This window comes from Chiloscyllium punctatum, chromosome 20 (genome assembly GCF_047496795.1).
Source record: "Chiloscyllium punctatum isolate Juve2018m chromosome 20, sChiPun1.3, whole genome shotgun sequence".
Taxonomy (NCBI): Eukaryota; Metazoa; Chordata; class Chondrichthyes; order Orectolobiformes; family Hemiscylliidae; genus Chiloscyllium; species Chiloscyllium punctatum.
The window spans coordinates 75709973-75732410 of NC_092758.1; positions in this window are offsets into that span (position 1 = coordinate 75709973).

Genomic DNA, 22438 nt, shown 5'->3' on the forward strand with positions numbered 1-22438 from the left:
GCTTGACGGTGTGCACCGCAAACTCGAGGGACGGCGTCTGTGCCAAAAGTCCCTGTTGGCGTAAACGAGATAGAGCAGACCCCAGAGCCACCACATATTTTTGCACAAACATATCCCGAGACTCAAATACAGGAGGTTCCCCCTTCGGCCCATGGAACGGGAGGCCAAATAACATTTCGAAAGGGGAGACGCCCAAATCCCGCCTTGGCTGGGTGCGAATTTGCAACAGGGCAAGGGGTAGGCATTTGGTCCAAGGCAGGCCGATTTCACGAGTGAGCTTGGTTAGCTGCTTTTTGATGGTCTGGTTCATTCTTTCGACCTTGCCCGAGGAGGAGGGATGCCAGGGGGTGTGCAAATCCCAGTCAATCCCCATTGCTTGCACTACATTCTGGAGGACGGTCGAGGTGAAGTGGCTCCCCTGGTCTGAGTCAATAGCGCGGGGTAGCCCAAATCTTGGAATGATTTGCTCGAGTAGAATCTTGCTAACCTGAGTTGCCGTTGCCGTGGTAGTGGGGAAAGCTTCCACCCATCCTGTCAGGTGATCTACCACTACTAATAGATACTTCAGGCGACCTATGGGGGGGGAGCTCAGTGTAATCTACCTGGATATACTCAAACGGCCTATAGGCCGGACTCCTACCCCCTTGTCTTGTATGCTGCCGCAGCCCCCTTTTGTTAATCTTTCGACATGTTATACAATCTCCTGTGACCTGCTTGGCTACCGTGTACAGACCAGGGTGAGCATATCGGCGCAGGAAGGCATCACACAGTGCCTGGGCGCCCCAGTGACTCCCTTGGTGTAAACGGGCAATAATGTCCCGCGTCAACGGTCGATTTAGTAGCTGGCGGCCATCGGGTAAGGTCCACTTGCCTTCCCTATCCTTTGTACTCCCCAGAGACGCGAGAAGAGTTTCTTCTTTGTCAGTAAACGTGGGCACTTCGGTAATTTCGGATATCTGTGGAATCCTTACCAGGCAGTTTATTACTTCCTTCCCCATCCCAGCCAATTTTGCCTGTTCATCTGCCAATTGATTCCCCAGGGTCTCTATTTTATCGTCTTTCTGGTGTCCTTTCACATGTACTACAGCAATCTCTTGTGGCAGCAACAAATCCTCCAAGATCATGGCTACTAGTTCCTCGTGGACCAACTCCTTTCCTCTACTATTTATCATTCCCCTTTCTTTCCAGATCTTCCCAAAGGTGTGTACTACCCCAAAGGCATACTTAGAGTCAGTGTAGATTGTCCCGGCTATTCCCTTTAAATTCCTCAGAGCCCGGTGCAAGGCGTACAATTCGCACGTTTGTGCGGACCAGGCATTCGGTAGCCGTCCACTTTCCACTAATTCCCAACCAGTCTCACTAATGACTGCATAACCGTTGTGTCTCTTCCCATCTATCACTCGAGAGGACCCATCAATGTACCACCGCCTACCTGCATGTAAGGGAGTATCCCTCAGATCTTCCCTCACTTTACTCTGGTACTCTATTATGTCTGAACAGCAGTGTTCCAGTTCCTCCTCGCCTTCCCCTTTCCAAAGAAAGTCCGCCGGGTTGTGGCAGCCCCCGACTTCTATTCGGAGGTCTTCTCGGTCTAACAATATGGCTTCATATTTCAGAATTCTCGAGTCAGTCAGCCACCTCCCGGCCTTCTGATTCAGGATAGTTCTAACCTGGTGGGGAGTAGTGACTGTCAAGGGGGCCCCAAAAGTCAACTTCCTGCTTTCCTCTACCAGCTTTGCCGTGGCTGCCACCGCTTGGACACACTCCGGCCACCCTCGGGAGACTGGATCCAGAATTTTTAACAGGAAAGCCACGGGCTTCCTTTTACCCCCCCAGTCCTGGGTCAATACTCCAAGAGCGGTTCCCTTTCTGGAGTTCACAAAGAGGCGAAATGTCTTACTAAAATCCGGCAAGCTTAAAACAGGTGCGGCCATCAATTTTCCTTTTAGGATTTCAATTAACTTTTTCTCCTCCTCCTCCCATTTTATTCTGTTGGGTGCCTCCTCAATGAGTTTTAGGTACAAGTCTTTAGTAAGGGGGGCATAGTCGTCTATCCATAACCGACAATAGCCTAAGAGTCCCAAGAACTTCCGCAACTCCCTCTTGGTCGTTGGGAGGCCTAGTTCGATTATTGCCCGCACTCTTTCCGGACTTATTCGTTTCTGTCCCTGGCTTATCAAGTGTCCTAGGTACTTAACCTCTTTCTCGACATATTGGAGCTTCTTCTGACTCACTCTTAACCCCTTCTCAGCTAGGTAATTTAACAGGGCATTAGTCCCAAGTAGGACGTCCTCCTCCGCCGGTCCGGATAAAAGGAGATCGTCCACGTATTGTATAAGCTTAAGGGCCGGGGACAAGGTTAGTCCCTCCAATAATTGTTCTAGAATCTGCCCGAACAGAGTCGGGGACTCAGTGAATCCTTGGGGGAGTACGGTCCACCTGTACTGTTGTTTTCTGCCAGTATCAGGATCCTCCCATTCAAAAGCAAAAGGATCTCTACTGTCCTTGCCTAGGGGACACGCCCAGAAGGCATCCTTTAAGTCTATAACACTAAACCAGCCGTGGTCCGGGGGGATTCGCCCCAGAATAGTGTATGGGTTCGGTACCACAGGGTGCCGTACTTGGACAATTTTATTTACTTCCCTTAGGTCTTGGACCATTCGGTAGCTCCCATCCGACTTCCGGACCGGCAGGATGGGGGAATTGTATCGTGACATACAGGGCTCTACCAATCCATCTTTTATTAGGTCTTCCATAACTGCCTTCAGGCCCTGCCTCCCTTCCCAAGAGATGGGGTATTGGCGCACTCTGACGTCGGGGCTCTGGGGCTTTAATTTTACCTCCACAGGTCGAATTGCGAGTCCTCCCCGGTTCCCTTTGACGACCCAAACCCTAGGGTCTATCTCTGTCAATCGGGACTCACTAAGGTATGACATGGTAACGGCTAATTCTTCCTCTCTCACTTCTGCCCCGTCTCGCTTCTCTCCCTCTCCAACTTTTCTTCGACGTTCCTCTTTCCACCCCATAATCTCCCTCCCCCATTCCGGTGGACTTACAAGCTTCCCGTACGGCTGCCACCATCATTTTTGTCTTATGTTTCTCCCTTATTACATCCCTCTGAACGTACACCTTCTGTGCTTCCCGTAATAATTCTGCAACATCCTTTTCAGCCCAATCCTCCACTTTCTGTAATTTCTTCTGAATGTCAGGCCATGACTTAGTCACAAAGTGCACCTTAAGCATGCTCTTGCCTATTTCCCCATCGGGGTCTAAACCTGAATACTTTCGCATGGACTCCCGCAAACGGTCTAAAAACTCACTCAGGGATTCATCCTTTTTCTGTCCAACTTCAAATGCTTTTGCTAAATTCCGCTGTTTGGGCACGCAGGTTTGGATTCCCCTGATTATAAGGCTTCTGAGGTCTGTCATATTGGCCCTTCCCCCCGCGTCGTTATGATCCCACCGGGGGTCCTCTAAGGGGTACTTCTGCTCTCCACGCTGAGGGCCGTCCTGATGCTCCCTATCCCAAATGGCCATTGCACTATTCCGGATCATAACAATTTCATCGTAATTAAATAGTATTCTCATCATGGCCTGCAGTTCAGCCCATGTGTATATACTGGGCCCCAGAAATTGGTCCAGTTGTATTCCCACACTGACGGGGTCGTCCAGTAGACGGGGTAGTTCATTACGGAGTTGCCGGATATCCCCAGAATTTAAAGGTTGTACTACGAACCCGGTCCGTTCGTTCCCAAACGGCACCTCTCGTAAGGGGTTCAGCTGTTCAATATTGTCACTCCTCCCAGCTCTCAATCCCTCTTCTCGACCTCTCCGCATCTCGAGTCGGACTGATTTCCTAATGCCTGGGGTGAGTTCTGTGCCCCCTCCTGTGCCCCCCCCAGCAGTCCCTTCCTCACTGGTCGTAGCCTGCTGGGACTCGGAATTATCCGTCGCAGGAGGGAGGTCCGCGCTGGACGCCTGGTCGTGCGCGGGTGGTATATACGGGGGCGGGGAAGACGGTGGCAAACCGTCGGTGAGGATGTCCCAAGACTTCTGGGGCTTCCTCGGGTCTGTTTGGGGAATCAGAGGATAGAGACGCGTGGGACTCTCGCCGTCTCCCGCCAACCAGGCGGCGGCATATTTGCTCTCCTCTGGGTCAAACGGTTGTTTTCTGTTAACATATACATTTAGGATTTGACACACCCAGTCTTCATCAGACCCATACTCGGGCCAAACTACCGAGGGGGCGCGGATAGGTTCTTTGGTCCATATAAAACAACAATATTTTATCATGGTCTCTTTCTTTAAGTCCTTCGTTCTACTACTGTCCGTCCATAGACTTAACTTCCGACCTAATGGACTATCGGGGGGTATTTCTTTCCCATTTGCAGTCTTCCCTGACTTTTCCTTAGTAAATCTAGAAGTCTGATTTCCCATGGTTTATCTTCGGTCCTGGTCTTAAACGCCCAAAGCGTTTTCACAGATGACCGTCAAAACCACAATTTCCCGTGGTTTATCTTCAGTCCTGGTCTTAAACGCCCAAAGCGTTTTCACAGATGACCGTCAAAACCACGCGGCCAACAAGGAAGAACAAAAGAATCTCTTACCTTGATCCGTGCACGGAGTTGTCTGGCCTTTTTAAATGTGTGTACCCCCGTGTATAGTCACTAACCGGTCGTCCCAGCACTCGTCCGTGTGTTCCTTTTCCAGGATTCAAAATTATTTTTAAATGAGCCGGGTCACATCGTCTCTTGGCCGACGGCCAACGGACCAAGCCGATCAGTGAGAAGTATAAATATATACTAGACGCGTCTTTGTTGTAATCAGGCTTGATCCGTGAGCCGAAGAGACTGCCCCCCCCGGCAATAATTATTTCATCCCGGACGAGCCCCCAATTGTGCGAGATAAGTGGCTGTCCAGCCCCATCTACGGCACTTTTTATTTCCCTTCCCAGGAACAAAGACACGGAGGAGTCTGTCCAAAACTTTTTCATTCAACTTTGCAAAGTCGGGTGCTGTTCCCAAAGGTACACACACACAAGCATAGTAATCTCCACACATTATATACATCTATATGTGGGCTGGGTTTACTACTGCTGCCTTGACCAACGAGTGCTCGGATTCCCCACTGTTTTCCTTATTTGGGTTCTGGTGCCTGGGATTCTTTTATCATTCACTTGGCCAATCAGTGTTTGAGCTTCCCGTTCTTTCCTTATATGGATGATGTTGTACAACTGTGGTTAAGGGCGGCCTCTCAACTATCGAGGAAAGCTGTTACAACTGTTTCATTCATATAAACGTGGGGGAGGTCCGGCAACAGTTGAGTGTCTGCTTGTGTTTACTATGAGGTAGAAAAGACTAAAAGGCAGCTAACCGTTTAAAAATTACACTACCCCCTACAAAAGGAGACGCAGGAATGATGTATTCTTTGCAGATGAGAGGCAGTAATGCTGAAATTAATCTAAAGGAGACGCAGTAATGATGTACTCGATACAAAGCAGAGGGAGTAATGCTGTACTGTATCCAAAGGGGAGGCAGTAATGATGTAATCTGTGCAAAGAGAGACAGTAATGCTGTCCTCTATCCAAAGGAGAGGCAGTAATGATGTACTCTTCCAAATGAGAGGCTGAAATGTTGTACTCTACCTAAGGAGAGGCAGTAATAATGTACTCTATTCAAAGGAGAGGCAGTAATGGTGTACTCTTTCGAAAGGAGACGTAGTAATGATGTAGTCTGTCCAAAGGAGAGGCAGTAATGATGTACTCTATCCAAAGGAGAGGCAGTAATACTGTACTCTATCCAAAAGAGAGGCAGTAATGCTGTACTCTATCGAACAGAGAGGCAGTAATCATGTACTCTTTCCAGAGGAGAGTCAGTAATGCTGTACTCTTTCCAGAGGAGAGTCAGTAATGCTGTACTCTATACAAAGCAGAGACAGTAATGCTGTACTTTATCCAAAGGAGAGGCAGTAATGATTTACTCTATCCAGAGAGGAGGCCGGAGTGCTCTCCTCTCTCCAAAGGACAGGCAGTAATACTGTACTCCATCCACAGAGAGGCAGTAATGCTGAACTGTATCCAAAGGAGAGGCAGTAGTGCTGTGTTTTTTCCAAAGGAGAGGCAGTAATGCTGTACTGTATTCAAAGGAGAGGCAGTAATGATGTAGTCTATCCAAAGGAGAGGGAGTAATGCTGTACTGTATCCAAAGGAGAAGCAGCAATGATATACTCTACCTAAAGGAGGTAGTAATGATGTACTCTTTCCAGATGAGAGGCAGTAGTGCTGTACTCTATCCACAGGAGAGGCAGTAATACTGTAGTCTATCCAAAGGAGCGGCAGTAATGATGTACTTGGCCCAAAGTAGAGGCAGTAATACAGTACTCTATCCAAAGGAGAGGCTGAAATGATGTACTCTACACAAAGGAGAGGCAGTAGTGCTGTCTTCTATCCAAAGGAGAGTCTGTAGTGCTGTACTCAATCCAAAGGAGAGGCTGTAGTGCTGTACTCAATCCAAAGGAGAGGCAGTAATGCTGTACTCTATCCAAAGGAGAGGTAGTAATGATGTACTCTGTCCAAAGGAGACGCAGTAATGCTGTACTATATTCAAAGGAGAGGCAGTAATGATGTACTCTTTCCAGATAAGAGGCAGTAATGCTGTACTTTATCTGAAGGAGAGGCAGTAATGCTGTACTGTATCCAAAGGAGAGGCAGTCATGATGTACTCTTCCAAATGAGAGGCAGTAATTCTGTACTCTATCAAAAGGAGCGGCAGTAATGCTGTACTCTATCCAAAGGAGAGGCAGTAATGCTGTACTGTATCCAAAGGAGAGGCAGTAATGATGTACTCCATCCAAAGGAGAGGGAGTAATGATGTACTCTGTCCAAAGGAGACGCAGTAATGCTGTACTATATTCAAAGGAGAGGCAGTAATGATGTACTCTTTCCAGATAAGAGGCAGTAATGCTGTACTTTATCTGAAGGAGAGGCAGTAATGCTGTACTGTATCCAAAGGAGAGGCAGTCATGATGTACTCTTCCAAATGAGAGGCAGTAATTCTGTACTCTATCCAAAGGAGCAGCAGTAATGCTGTACTCTATCCAAAGGAGAGGCAGTAATGCTGTACTGTATCCAAAGGAGAGGCAGTAATGATGTACTCCATCCAAAGGAGAGGGAGTAATGCTGTACTGTATCCAAAGGAGAGGCAGTAATGATGTACTCTATCCAAAGGAGAGGGAGTAATGCTGTACTGTATCCAAAGGAGAAGCAGCAATGATATACTCTACCGAAAGGAGGTAGTAATGATGTACTCTGCCCAAAGGTGAGGCAGTAATGCTGTACTCTATCCACAGGAGAGGCAGTAATTCTGTACTCTATCCAAAGGAGAGGCAGTAACACTGTACTCCACCCAAAAGAGAGGCAGTAATGCTGTACTCTGTCCAAAGGAGAGGCAGTAATGATGTACTCTTTCCAGATAAGAGGCAGTAATGCTGTACTTTATCTGAAGGAGAGGCAGTAATGCTGTACTGTATCCAAAGGAGAGGCAGTCATGATGTACTCTTCCAAATGAGAGGCAGTAATTCTGTACTCTATCCAAAGGAGCAGCAGTAATGCTGTACTCTATCCAAAGGAGAGGCAGGAATGCTGTACTGTATCCAATGGAGAGGCAGTAATGATGTACTCCATCCAAAGGAGAGGGAGTCATGCTGTACTGTATCCAAAGGAGAGGCAGTAATAATGTACTCTATCCAAAGGAGAGGTAGTAATGATGTACTCTGTGCAAAGGAGACACAGTAATTCTGCACTATAACAAAGGGGAGGCAGTAATGATGTAATCTGTCCAAAGGAGAGGCAATAATGCTGTACTCTATCCAAAGTAGAGTCAGTAATGATATACTCTATCTAAAGGAGAGGTAGTAATGATGTACTCTGTCCAAAGAAGAGAGAGTAATGCTGTACTGTATCCAAAGGAGAGCAAGTAATGATGTACTCTATCCAAAGGAGAGGCAATAGTGATGTGCTTTATCCAAACGAGAGGCAGTAATACTGTACTCTATCCAAAGAAAGGCAGTAATGACGTTCTCGTTCGAAAGGAGAGGCAGTAATGCTGTACTCTATCCAAAGGAGAGGCAGTAATGCAGTACTCTATCCAAAGGAGAGGCAGTCATGATGTAATCTTTACGGATGAGAGGCAGTAATGATGTACTCTGTCCAAAGGAGACGCAGGAATGATGTATTCTTTGCAGATGAGAGGCAGTAATGCTGAAATTAATCTAAAGGAGAGGCAGTAATGATGTACTCGATACAAAGCTGAGGGAGTAATGCTGTACTGTATCCAAAGGGGAGGCAGTAATGATGTTATCTGTGCAAAGAGAGACAGTAATGCTTTCCTCTATCCAAAGGAGAGGCAGTAATGATGTACTCTTCCAAATGAGAGGCTGCAATGCTGTACTCTACCTAAGGAGAGGCAGTAATAATGTACTCTATTCAAAGGAGAGGCAGTAATGATGTACTCTTTGCAGATGAGAGGCAGTAATGCTGTACTCTATCTAAAGGAGAGGCAGTATTGATGTTCTCTTTCCAGATGAGAGGCAGTAATGCTGTACTCTATCCAAAACAGAGGCAGTAATGCTGTACTGTATCCAAAGGAGAGGCAGCAGTGCTGTACTGTATCCAAAGGAGACGCAGTAATGATGTTCTGTGTCCAATGGAGAGGCAGTAAGTGCGTACTCTATCCAAAGGAGTGGCAGTAATGATGTACCCTGTCCAAAGGAGAGGCAGTACTGACATACTGTATCCAAAGGAAAGGCAGTAATGCTGTACCCTATCCAAAGGAGAGGCAGTAATGCTGTACTGTATCCAAAGGAGAGGCAGTAATGATGTACTCTATCTGAAGGAGAGGGAGTAATGCTGTATTGTATCCAAAGGAGAGTCAGTAATTATGTACTCTATCTAAAGGAGAGGTAGTTATGATGTGCTCTGTCCAAAGGAGAGGCAGTAATGCTGTACTCTATCCAAAGGAGAGGCAGTAATGATGTACGCTGTCCAAAGGAGAGGCAGTAATGACGTACTCTATCCAAAATAGAGGCAGTAATGATGTACTCTATTCAAAGAGGAGGCAGTAATACTGTACTCCGTCCAAGGGAGAGGCAGTAATGATGAACTGTATCCAAAGGAGACGCAGTAATGATGTACCCTATCCAAAGGAAAGGCAGTAGTGATGTGCTTTATCCAAAGGAGAGGCAGTAATACTGTACTCTATTCAAAGGAAAGGCAGTAATGATGTTCTCGGTCCAAAGGAGAGGCAGTAAGGACGTCTCTATCCAAAGGAGAGGCAGTAATGCTGTACTATATCCAAAGGAGAGGCAGTAATACTGTACACTATCCAAAGGAGAGGGAGTAATGCTATACTGTATCCAAAGGAGAGGCAGTAATATTGTACTCTATCCAAAGGAGAGGCAGGAATGCTGACCTCTATCCAAAGGTGAGGCAGTAATCATGTACTCTTTCCAGATGAGAGGCAGTAATGCTGTAATCTATCCAAAATAGAGACAGTAATGCTGTACTCTGTCAATAGGAGAGGCAGTAATGGTGTACTCTTTCTAAAGGAGAGGTAGTAATGATGTACATTGTCCAAAGGAGAGGCAGTAATGCTGTACTGTATCCAAAGGAGAGGCAGTAATGATGTACTCTATCTGAAGGAGAGGGAGTAATGCTGTATTGTATCCAAAGGAGATTCAGTAATTATGTACTCTATCTAAAGGAGAGGTAGTTATGATGTGCTCTGTCCAAAGGAGAGGCAGTAATGATGTTCTCTTTCCAGATGAGAGGCAGTAATGCTATACTCTATCAATAGGAGAGGCAGTAATGGTGTACTCTGTCCAAAGGAGAGGCAGTAATGCTGTACTGTATCCAAAGGAGAGGCAGTAATGATGTACTCTGTCCAAAGGAGAGGCAGTAATGCTGTACTCTATCCAAAGGAGAGGCAGTAATAATGTACTCTATCCAAAAGAGAGGCAGTAATGCAATACTCTATCCAAAGGAGAGGCAGTAATGATATACTCTGTCCAAGGGAGAGGCCGTAATGATGGACTCTTTCCAGTTGAGAGGCAGTAATGCTGTACTCTATCAATAGGAGAGGCAGTAATGATGTTCTTGTTCGAAAGGAGAGGCAGTAATGCTGTACTCTATCCAAAGGAGAGGCAGTAATGATGTAATCTTTATGGATGAGAGGCAGTAATGATGTACTCTATCTTTAGGAGAGGCAGTAATGATGTACTCTTTCCATATGAGAGGCAGTAATGTTGTACTCTGTCCAAAGGAGACGCAGGAATGATGTATTCTTTGCAGATGAGAGGCAGTAATGCTGAAATTAATCTAAAGGAGAGGCAGTAATGATGTACTCGATACAAAGCAGAGGGAGTAATGCTGTACTGTATCCAAAGGGGAGGCAATAATGATGTACTGTATCCAAACGAGAGGTAGTAATGCTGTACCCTATCCAAAGGAAAGGCAGTAGTGATGTGCTTTATCCAAAGGAGAGGCAGTAATACTGTACTCTATTCAAAGGAAAGGCAGTAATGATGTTCTCGGTCCAAAGGAGAGGCAGTAAGGACGTCTCTATCCAAAGGAGAGGCAGTAATGCTCTACTATATCCAAAGGAGAGGCAGTAATACTGTACTCTATCCAAAGGAGAGGGAGTAATGCTGTACTGTATCCAAGGGAGACGCCGTAATGATGTACTCTGTCTAATGGAGAGGCAGTAAGGACATACTCTATCCAAAGGAGAGGCAGTAATATTGTACTCTATCCAAAGGAGAGGCAGGAATGCTGACCTCTATCCAAAGGTGAGGCAGTAATCATGTACTCTTTCCAGATGAGAGGCAGTAATGCTGTAATCTATCCAAAATAGAGACAGTAATGCTGTACTCTGTCAATAGGAGAGGCAGTAATGGTGTACTCTTTCTAAAGGAGAGGTAGTAATGATGTACTCTATCCAAGGGAGAAGCAGTAATGATGTACATTGTCCAAAGGAGAGGCAGTAATGCTGTACTCTATCTAAAGGAGAGGTAGTTATGATGTGCTCTGTCCAAAGGAGAGGCAGTAATAATGTACTCTATCCAAAAGAGAGGCAGTAATGATGTAATCTGTCCAAAGGATAGGCAATAATGCTGTACTCTATCCAAAGGAGAGGCAGTAATGCTGTACTCTATCCAAAGGAGAGGCAGTAATGATATACTCTGTCCAAGGGAGAGGCCGTAATGATGGTCTCTTTCCAGATGAGAGGCAGTAATGCTGTACTCTATCAATAGGAGAGGCAGTAATGATGTTCTCATTCGAAAGGAGAGGCAGTAATGCTGTACTCTGTCAATAGGAGAGGCAGTAATGGTGTACTCTTTCTAAAGGAGAGGTAGTAATGATGTACTCTATCCAAGGGAGAAGCAGTAATGATGTACATTGTCCAAAGGAGAGGCAGTAATGCTGTACTCTATCTAAAGGAGAGGTAGTTATGATGTGCTCTGTCCAAAGGAGAGGCAGTAATAATGTACTCTATCCAAAAGAGAGGCAGTAATGATGTAATCTGTCCAAAGGATAGGCAATAATGCTGTACTCTATCCAAAGGAGAGGCAGTAATGCTGTACTCTATCCAAAGGAGAGGCAGTAATGATATACTCTGTCCAAGGGAGAGGCCGTAATGATGGTCTCTTTCCAGATGAGAGGCAGTAATGCTGTACTCTATCAATAGGAGAGGCAGTAATGATGTTCTCATTCGAAAGGAGAGGCAGTAATGCTGTACTCTATCCAAAGGAGAGGCAGTAATGCAGTACTCTATCCAAAGGAGAGGCAGTAATGATGTAATCTTTATGGATGAGAGGCAGTAATGATGTACTCTATCTTTAGGAGAGGCAGTAATGATGTACTCTTTCCATATGAGAGGCAGTAATGTTGTACTCTGTCCAAAGGAGACGCAGGAATGATGTATTCTTTGCAGATGAGAGGCAGTAATGCTGAAATTAATCTAAAGGAGAGGCAGTAATGATGTACTCGATACAAAGCAGAGGGAGTAATGCTGTACTGTATCCAAAGGGGAGGCAGTAATGATGTAATCTGTGCAAAGAGAGACAGTAATGCTGTCCTCTATCCAAAGGAGAGGCAGTAATGATGTACTCTTCCAAATGAGAGGCTGCAATGCTGTACTCTACCTAAGGAGAGGCAGTAATAATGTACTCTTTGCAGATGAGAGGCAGTAATGCTGTACTCTATCTAAAGCAGAGGCAGTAATGGTGTACTCTGTCCAAAGGAGAGGCAGTAATGCTGTACTGTATCCAAAGGAGAGGCAGTAATACTGTACACCATCCAAAGAGAGGCAGTAATGATGTACTCTTTCCAGATGAGAGGCAATAATGCTGTACTCTATCAATAGGAGAGGCAGTAATGGTGTACTCTGTCCAAAGGAGAGGCAGTAATGCTGTACTGTATCCAAAGGAGGGGCAGTAATGATGTACTCTGTCCAAAGGAGAGGCAGTAATGCTGTACTGTATCCAAAAGAGAGGCAGTAATGATGTACTCTATCCAAAGAGGAGGCAGTAATACTGTACTCCATCCAAAGGAGAGGCAGTAATGATGTACTGTATCCAAACGAGAGGCAGTAATGCTGTACTCTATCCAAAGGAAAGGCAGTAGTGATGTGCTTTATCCAAAGGAGAGGCAGTAATACTGTACTCTATTCAAAGGAAAGGCAGTAATGATGTACTCGTTCCAAAGGAGAGGCAGTGAGGACGTCTCTATCCAAAGGAGAGGCAGTAATGCTGTACTCTATTCAAAGGAGACGCAGTAATGATGTACTCTGTCCAATGGACAGGCAGTAAGGACGTACTCTATATAAAGGAGAGGCAGTAATACTGTACTCTATACGAAGCAAAGTCAGTAATGCTGTACTGTATCCAAAGGAGAGGCAGTAATACTGTACACCATCCAAAGAGAGGCAGTAATGCTGTACTGTATCCAAAGGAGAGGCAGTAATGCTGTACTCTATCCAAAGGAAAGGCAGTAGTGATGTGCTTTATCCAAAGGAGAGGCAGTAATGATGTACTCTGTCCAAAGGAGAGGCAGTAATGACGTACCCTGTCCAAAGGAGAGGCAGTAATGATGTACTCTATCTGAAGGAGAGGCAGTAATGCTGTTCTGTATCCAAAGGAGAGGCAGTAATACTGTACTCTATCTGAAGGAGAGGGAGTAATGCTGTAGTGTATCCAAAGGAGAGTCAGTAATTATGTACTCTATCTAAAGGAGAGGTAGTTATGATGTGCTCTGTCCAAAGGAGAGGCAGTAATGATGGACTCTTTCCAGATGAGAGGCAGTAATGCTGTACTCTATCCAAAGGAGAGGCAGTAATGCAGTACTCTATCCAAAGGAGAGGCAGTCATGATGTAATCTTTACGGATGAGAGGCAGTAATGATGTACTCTGTCCAAAGGAGACGCAGGAATGATGTATTCTTTGCAGATGAGAGGCAGTAATGCTGTACTCTATCTAAAGGAGAGGCAGTATTGATGTACTCTGTCCAAAGGAGAGGCAGTAATGCTGTACTGTATCCAAAGGAGAGGCAGTAATACTGTACTCTATCTGAAGGAGAGGGAGAAATGCTGTATTGTATCCAAAGGAGAGTCAGTAATTATGTACTCTATCTAAAGGAGAGGTAGTTATGATGTTCTCTTTCCAGATGAGAGGCAGTAATGCTGTACTCTATCAATAGGAGAGGCAGTAATGATGTTCTCGTTCGAAAGGAGAGGCAGTAATGCTCTACTCTATCCAAAGGAGAGGCAGTAATGCAGTACTCTATCCAAAGGAGAGGCAGTAATGATGTAATCTTTATGGATGAGAGACAGTAATGATGTACTCTAACTTTAGGAGAGGCAGTAATGATGTACTCTTTCCATATGAGAGGCAGTAATGTTGTACTCTGTCCAAAGGAGACGCAGGAATGATGTATTCTTTGCAGATGAGAGGCAGTAATGCTGAAATTAATCTAAAGGAGAGGCAGTAATGATGTACTCGATACAAAGCAGAGGGAGTAATGCTGTACTGTATCCAAAGGGGAGGCAGTAATGATGTAATCTGTGCAAAGAGAGACAGTAATGCTGTCCTCTATCCAAAGGAGAGGCAGTAATGATGTACTCTTCCAAATGAGAGGCTGCAATGCTGTACTCTACCTAAGGAGAGGCAGTAATAATGTACTCTATTCAAAGGAGAGGCAGTAATGATGTACTCTTTGCAGATGAGAGGCAGTAATGATGTACTCTATCTAAAGGAGAGGCAGTATTGATGTAATCTGTCCAAAGGAGAGGCAGTAATGATGTTCTCTTTCCAGATGAGAGGCAGTAACGCTGTACTCTATCCAAAACAGAGGCAGTAATGCTGTACTGTATCCAAAGGAGAGGCAGTAATGATGTACTGTGTCCAATGGAGAGTCAGTAAGTGCGTACTCTATCCAAAGGAGAGGCAGTAATACTGAACTCTATCCAAAAGAGAGGCAGTAATGATGTACCCTGTCCAAAGGAGAGGCAGTAATGCTGTACTGTATCCAAAGGAGAGGCAGTAATGATGTACTCTATCTGAAGGAGAGGGTGTAATGCTGTATTGTATCCAAAGGAGAGTCAGTAATTATGTACTCTATCTAAAGGAGAGGTAGTTATGATGTGCTCTGTCCAAAGGAGAGGCAGTAATGCTGTACTCTATCCAAAGGAGAGGCAGTAATGATGTACGCTGTCCAAAGGAGAGGCAGTAATGACGTACTCTATCCAAAATAGAGGCAGTAATGATGTACTCTATTCAAAGAGGAGGCAGTAATACTGTACTCGGTCCAAGGGAGAGGCAGTAATGATGTACTGTATCCAAAGGAGACGCAGTAATGATGTACTCTATCCAAAGGAGAGGCAGTAATGCAGTACTCTCTCCAAAGGAGAGGCAGTAATGATGTAATCTTTATGGATGAGAGGCAGTAATGATGTACTCTATCTTTTGGAGAGGCAGTAATGATGTACTCTTTCCATATGAGAGGCAGTAATGTTGTATTCTGTCCAAAGGAGACGCAGGAATGATGTATTCTTTGCAGATGAGAGGCAGTAATGCTGAAATAAATCTAAAGGAGAGGCAGCAATGATGTACTTGATACAAAGCAGAGGGAGTAATGCTGTCCTCTATCCAAAGGAGAGGCAGTAATGATGTACTCTTCCAAATGAGAGGCTGCAATGCTGTACTCTACCTAAGGAGAGGCAGTAATAATGTACTCTATTCAAAGGAGAGGCAGTAATGATGTACTCTTTGCAGATGAGAGGCAGTAATGCTGTACTCTATCTAAAGGAGAGGCAGTATTGATGTAATCTGTCCAAAGGAGAGGCAGTAATGATGTTCTCTTTCCAGATGAGAGGCAGTAACGCTGTACTCTATCCAAAACAGAGGCAGTAATGGTGTCCTCTGTCCAAAGGAGAGGCAGTAATGCTGTACTGTATCCAAAGGAGAGGCAGTAATGATGTACTCTGTCCAAAGGAGAGGCAGTAATGCTGTACTGTATCCAAAAGACAGGCAGTAATACTGTACTCTATCCAAAGAGGAGGCAGTAATACTGTACTCCATCCAAAGGAGAGGCAGTAATGATGTACTGTATCCAAACGAGAGGTAGTAATGCTGTACCCTATCCAAAGGAAAGGCAGTAGTGATGTGCTTTATCCAAAGGAGAGGCAGTAATACTGTACTCTATTCAAAGGAAAGGCAGTAATGATGTTCTCGTTCCAAAGGAGAGGCAGTGAGGACGTCTCTATCCAAAGGAGAGGCAGTAATGCTGTACTCTATCCAAAGGAGAGGCAGTAATGATGTACTCTGTCCAATGGACAGGCAGTGAGGACGTCTCTATCCAAAGGAGAGGCAGTAATGCTGTACTCTATTCAAAGGAGACGCAGTAATGATGTACTCTGTCCAATGGACAGGCAGTAAGGACGTACTCTATCCAAAGGAGAGGCAGTAATAATGTACTCTATCCAAAAGAGAGGCAGTAATGATGTAATCTGTCCAAAGGAGAGGCAATAATGCTGTATTCTATCCAAAGGAGAAGCAGTAATGATATACTCTGTCCAAGGGAGAGGCCGTAATGATGGACTCTTTCCAGATGAGAGGCAGTAATGCTGTACTCTATCAATAGGTGAGGCAGTAATGATGTTCTCGTTCGAAAGGAGAGGCAGTAATGCTGTACTCTATCCAAAGGAGAGGCAGTAATGCAGTACTCTATCCAAAGGAGAGGCAGTAATGATGTAATCTTTATGGATGAGAGGCAGTAATGATTTACTCTATCTTTAGGAGAGGCAGTAATGATGTACTCTTACCATATGAGAGGCAGTAATGTTGTACTCTGTCCAAAGGAGACGCAGTAATGATGTATTCTTTGCAGATGAGAGGCAGTAATGCTGAAATTAATCTAAAGGAGAGGCAGTAATGATGTACTCGATACAAAGCAGAGGGAGTAATGCTGTACTGTATCCAAAGGGGAGGCAGTAATGATGTAATCTGTGCAAAGAGAGACAGTAATGCTTTTCTCTATCCAAAGGAGAGGCAGTAATGATGTGCTCTTCCAAATGAGAGGCTGCAATGCTGTACTCCACCTAAGGAGGGGCAGTAATAATGTACTCTATTCAAAGGAGAGGCAGTAATGATGTACTCTTTGCAGATGAGAGGCAGTAATGCTGTACTCTATCTAAAGCAGAGGCAGTATTGATGTACTCTGTCCAAAGGAGAGGCAGTAATGCTGTACTGTATCCAAAGGAGAGGCAGTAATACTGTACTCTATCTGAAGGAGAGGGAGTAATGCTGTATTGTATCCAAAGGAGAGTCAGTAATTATGTACTCTATCTAAAGGAGAGGTAATTATGATGTGCTGTGTCCAAAGGAGAGGCAGTAATGCTGTACTCTATCCAGATGAGAGGCAGTAATGCTGTACTCTATCAATAGGAGAGGCAGTAATGATGTTCTCGTTCGAAAGGAGAGGCAGTAATGCTGTACTCTATCAATAGGTGAGGCAGTAATGGTGTACTCTGTCCAAAGAAGAGAGAGTAATGCTGTACTGTATCCAAAGGAGAGCAAGTAATGGTGTACTCTATCCAAAGGAGAGGCAGTAGTGATGTGCTTTATCCAAACGAGAGGCAGTAATATTGTACTCTATCCAAAGAAAGGCAGTAATGATGTTCTCGTTCGAAAGGAGAGGCAGTAATGCTGTACTCTATCCAAAGGAGAGGCAGTAGTGCTGTGTTTTTTCCAAAGGAGAGGCAGTAATGCTGTACTGTATTCAAAGGAGAGGCAGTAATGATGTAGTCTATCCAAAGGAGAGGGAGTAATACTGTACTGTATCCAAAGGAGAAGCAGCAATGATATACTCTACCTAAAGGAGGTAGTAATGATGTACTCTTTCCAGATGAGAGGCAGTAGTGCTGTACTCTATCCAAAGGAGAGGCAGTAATACTGTAGTCTATCCAAAGGAGCGGCAGTAATGATGTACTTGGCCCAAAGTAGAGGCAGTAATACAGTACTCTATCCAAAGGAGAGGCTGAAATGATGTTCTCTATACAAAGCAGAGGCAGTAGTGCTGTCTTCTACCCAAAGGAGAGGCTGTAATGATGTACTCTTTCCAGATGAGAGGCAGTAATGCTGTACTCTATCCAATATAGAGGCTGTAGTGCTGTACTCAATCCAAAGGAGAGGCAGTAATGCTGTACTCTATCCAAAGGAGAGGCAGTAATACTTTAGTCTATCCAAAGGAGCGGCAGTAATGATGTACTTGGCCCAAAGTAGAGGCAGTAATACAGTACTCATTCCAAAGGAGAGGCTGAAATGATGTACTCTATACAAAGGAGAGGCAGTAGTGCTGTCTTCTATCCAAAGGAGAGGCTGTAATTATGTACTCTTTCCAGATGAGAGGCAGTAATGCTGTACTCTATCCAATGCAGAGGCTGTACTGCTGTACTCAATCCAAAGGAGAGGCAGTAATGCTGAACTGTATCCAAAGGAGAGGCAGTAATGATGTCCTCTATCCAAAGGAGAGGCAGTAATGATGTACTCTATCCAAGGGAGAGGCAGTTGTGATGTATTTATCCAAAGGAGAGGCAATAATGCTGTTCTCTATCCAAAGGAGAGGCAGTAATGATGTACTCTTTCCAGATGAGAGGCAGTAATGCTGTACTCGAACCAAAGGGGAGGCAGTAATGCTGTACTGTATACAAAGGAGAGGCAGTAATAATGTACTCTATCCAAAGGAGATTTTGTAATGCTGTACTGTATCCAAAGGGGAGGTAGTAATGATGTACTCTATCTAAAGGAGAGGTTGTAATGATGTACTCTGTGCAAAGGAGACACAGTAATTGTGCACTATAACAAAGGGGAGGCAGTAATGATGTACTCTTCCAAAGTAGAGTCAGTAATGATATACTCTATCTAAAGGAGAGGCAGTAATGATGTAATCTGTCCAAAGGAGATGCAGTAATGCTGACCTACTTCCAAAGGTGAGGCAGTAATGATGTACTCTATCCAAAGGAGAGGCAGTAGTGCTGTGTTTTTCCAAAGGAGAGGCAGTAATGCTGTACTGTATTCAAAGGAGAGGCAGTAATGCTGTACTCTATCCAAAGGAGAGGCAGTAGTGCTGTGTTTTTTCCAAAGGAGAGGCAGTAATGCTGTACTGTATTCAAAGGAGAGGCAGTAATGATGTAGTCTATCCAAAGGAGAGGGAGTAATGCTGTACTGTATCCAAAGGAGAAGCAGCAATGATATACTCTACCTAAAGGAGGTAGTAATGATGTACTCTTTCCAGATGAGAGGCAGTAGTGCTGTACTCTATCCAAAGGAGAGGCAGTAATACTTTAGTCTATCCAAAGGAGCGGCAGTAATGATGTACTTGGCCCAAAGTAGAGGCAGTAATACAGTACTCATTCCAAAGGAGAGGCTGAACTGATGTACTCTATACAAAGGAGAGGCAGTAGTGCTGTCTTCTATCCAAAGGAGAGGCTGTAATTATGTACTCTTTCCAGATGAGAGGCAGTAATGCTGTACTCTATCCAATGCAGAGGCTGTACTGCTGTACTCAATCCAAAGGAGAGGCAGTAATGCTGTACTCTATCCAAAGGAGAGGCAGTAATGATGTACTCTATCGAAAGGAGAGGTAGTAATGATGTACTCTGTCCAAAGGAGACGCAGTAATGCTGTACTCTATCTAAAGGAGAGGTAGCAATGATGTACTCTGTCCAAAGGAGACGCAGTAATGCTGTACTCTATTCAAAGGAGAGGCAGTAATGCAGTACTCTATCCAAAGGAGAGGCAGTAATGATGTAATCTTTATGGATGAGAGGCAGTAATGATGTACTCTATCTTTAGGAGAGGCAGTAATGATGTACTCTTTCCATATGAGAGGCAGTAATGTTGTACTCTGTCCAAAGGAGACGCAGGAATGATGTATTCTTTGCAGATGAGAGGCAGTAATGCTGAAATTAATCTAAAGGAGAGGCAGTAATGATGTACTCGATACAAAGCAGAGGGAGTAATGCTGTACTGTATCCAAAGGGGAGGCAGTAATGATGTACTGTATCCAAACGAGAGGTAGTAATGCTGTACCCTATCCAAAGGAAAGGCAGTAGTGATGTGCTTTATCCAAAGGAGAGGCAGTAATACTGTACTCTATTCAAAGGAAAGGCAGTAATGATGTTCTCGGTCCAAAGGAGAGGCAGTAAGGACGTCTCTATCCAAAGGAGAGGCAGTAATGCTCTACTATATCCAAAGGAGAGGCAGTAATACTGTACTCTATCCAAAGGAGAGGGAGTAATGCTGTACTGTATCCAAGGGAGACGCCGTAATGATGTACTCTGTCTAATGGAGAGGCAGTAAGGACATACTCTATCCAAAGGAGAGGCAGTAATATTGTACTCTATCCAAAGGAGAGGCAGGAATGCTGACCTCTATCCAAAGGTGAGGCAGTAATCATGTACTCTTTCCAGATGAGAGGCAGTAATGCTGTAATCTATCCAAAATAGAGACAGTAATGCTGTACTCTGTCAATAGGAGAGGCAGTAATGGTGTACTCTTTCTAAAGGAGAGGTAGTAATGATGTACTCTATCCAAGGGAGAAGCAGTAATGATGTACATTGTCCAAAGGAGAGGCAGTAATGCTGTACTGTATCCAAAGGAGAGTCAGTAATTATGTACTCTATCTAAAGGAGAGGTAGTTATGATGTGCTCTGTCCAAAGGAGAGGCAGTAATAATGTACTCTATCCAAAAGAGAGGCAGTAATGATGTAATCTGTCCAAAGGAGAGGCAATAATGCTGTACTCTATCCAAAGGAGAGGCAGTAATGCTGTACTCTATCCAAAGGAGAGGCAGTAATGATATACTCTGTCCAAGGGAGAGGCCGTAATGATGGTCTCTTTCCAGATGAGAGGCAGTAATGCTGTACTCTATCAATAGGAGAGGCAGTAATGATGTTCTCATTCGAAAGGAGAGGCAGTAATGCTGTACTCTATCCAAAGGAGAGGCAGTAATGCAGTACTCTATCCAAAGGAGAGGCAGTAATGATGTAATCTTTATGGATGAGAGGCAGTAATGATGTACTCTATCTTTAGGAGAGGCAGTAATGATGTACTCTTTCCATATGAGAGGCAGTAATGTTGTACTCTGTCCAAAGGAGACGCAGGAATGATGTATTCTTTGCAGATGAGAGGCAGTAATGCTGAAATTAATCTAAAGGAGAGGCAGTAATGATGTACTTGATACAAAGCAGAAGGAGTAATGCTGTACTGTATCCAAAGGGGAGGCAGTAATGATGTAATCTGTGCAAAGAGAGACAGTAATGCTGTCCTCTATCCAAAGGAGAGGCAGTAATGATGTACTCTTCCAAATGAGAGGCTGCAATGCTGTACTCTACCTAAGGAGAGGCAGTAATGATGTACTCTTTGCAGATGAGAGGCAGTAATGCTGTACTCTATCGAAAGCAGAGGCAGTATTGATGTACTCTGTCCAAAGGAGAGGCAGTAATGCTGTACTGTATCCAAAGGAGAGACAGTAATACTGTACTCTATCTGAAGGAGAGGGAGTAATGCTGTATTGTATCCAAAGGAGAGTCAGTAATTATGTACTCTATCTAAAGGAGAGGTAGTTATGATGTGCTCTGTCCAAAGGAGAGGTAGTAATGATGTTCTCTTTCCAGATGAGAGGCAGTAATGCTGTACTCTATCAATAGGAGAGGCAGTAATGGTGTACTCTGTCCAAAGGAGAGGCAGTAATGCTGTACTGTATCCAAAGGAGAGGCAGTAATACTGTACACCATCCAAAGAGAGGCAGTAATGATGTACTCTTTCCAGATGAGAGGCAATAATGCTGTACTCTATCAATAGGAGAGGCAGTAATGGTGTACTCTGTCCAAAGGAGAGGCAGTAATGCTGTACTGTATCCAAATGAGGGGCAGTAATGATGTACTCTGTCCAAAGGAGAGGCAGTAATGCTGTACTTTATCCAAAAGAGAGGCAGTAATGATGTACTCTATCCAAAGAGGAGGCAGTAATACTGTACTCCATCCAAAGGAGAGGCAGTAATGATGTACTGTATCCAAATGAGAGGCAGTAATGCTGTACTCTATCCAAAGGAAAGGCAGTAGTGATGTGCTTTATCCAAAGGAGAGGCAGTAATACTGTACTCTATTCAAAGGAAAGGCAGTAATGATGTACTCGTTCCAAAGGAGAGGCAGTGAGGACGTCTCTATCCAAAGGAGAGGCAGTAATGCTGTACTCTATTCAAAGGAGACGCAGTAATGATGTACTCTGTCCAATGGACAGGCAGTAAGGACGTACTCTATTTAAAGGAGAGGCAGTAATACTGTACTCTATACGAAGCAAAGTCAGTAATGCTGTACTGTATCCAAAGGAGAGGCAGTAATACTGTACACCATCCAAAGAGAGGCAGTAATGCTGTACTGTATCCAAAGGAGAGGCAGTAATGCTGTAGCCTATCCAATGGAGAGGCAGTAGAGCTGTACTCGATCCAAAGTAGAGGCAGTAATGATGTACTCTGTCCAAAGGAGAGGCAGTAATGACGTACCCTGTCCAAAGGAGAGGCAGTACTGATGTACTCTATCCAAAGGAGAGGCAGTAATGATGTACTCTATCTGAAGGAGAGGCAGTAATGCTGTACTGTATCCAAAGGAGCGGCAGTAATACTGTACTCTATCTGAAGGAGAGGGAGTAATGCTGTCGTGTATCCAAAGGAGAGTCAGTAATTATGTACTCTATCTAAAGGAGAGGTAGTTATGATGTACTCTGTCCAAAGGAGAGGCAGTAATGATGGACTCTTTCCAGATGAGAGGCAGTAATGCTGTACTCTATCAATAGGAGAGGCAGTAATGGTGTACTCTGTCCAAAGAAG